The 560-nt window shown below is 54.1% G+C and overlaps 1 pseudogene; it reads left to right on the top strand.

The window, feature by feature from the left end:
• The first annotated feature begins 216 nt into the window (after positions 1–216).
• On the top strand, positions 217–334 carry LOC112213974 (annotated as a pseudogene).
• The last annotated feature ends 226 nt before the right edge of the window (positions 335–560 follow it).

Raw genomic sequence — 560 nt, 5'->3', positions numbered from 1 at the left:
GCACGAATGGTCTCCCCAGACTCAAAAACAAAGACAAGTTTATTACTAGACACCCGGTCAGAAACCAATATTATTAAGAAACCTGCTTTATTCGATTCCTTTCCCGATTCCGATTTACTCGATTACGGCAACGAGCCTAATCACCCTAGGGCAGACAGTAATACATGTTGCGGGCCGTCCAGTTATTTTTTTTTCTTTTTTTTTTTTTTCATATAAGTCAACGCCCTGGCCGCGCTCAGTGCACTCGTTCCCGTCAGATCACGAAAGTTAAGCAGCGCCGGGCACGGATAATACTTGGATGGGTGATCGCCTCGGACTCCGTGTGGCGTTGGCGAAACGCGCTGGATCCGCCGCGCCTCCCGGTGGGGTTCGGACTGCCTGGCACGGGGGCTTCGGCGACGAAGGGCGGTGTGACATGGCCATCAGCGGTGGTATTGAGCGCAAGGGTGTCGCTTGCACCGGTTCCCAGACCTCTCTCGATCGCAGCCTGGACGGTCATCGAGGAGATTTTAGTCGGTTGGAGTCCGACACTACCACGCCGCTTTCCCCAGAAGCGGCCT

Source organism: Bombus impatiens, unplaced genomic scaffold (assembly GCF_000188095.3).
Source record: "Bombus impatiens unplaced genomic scaffold, BIMP_2.2 scf_3118, whole genome shotgun sequence".
Lineage (NCBI taxonomy): Eukaryota > Metazoa > Arthropoda > Insecta > Hymenoptera > Apidae > Bombus > Bombus impatiens.
The sequence above is the reverse complement of the archived record's forward strand: the minus strand, read 5'-3'. Positions and strand labels throughout refer to the sequence as shown.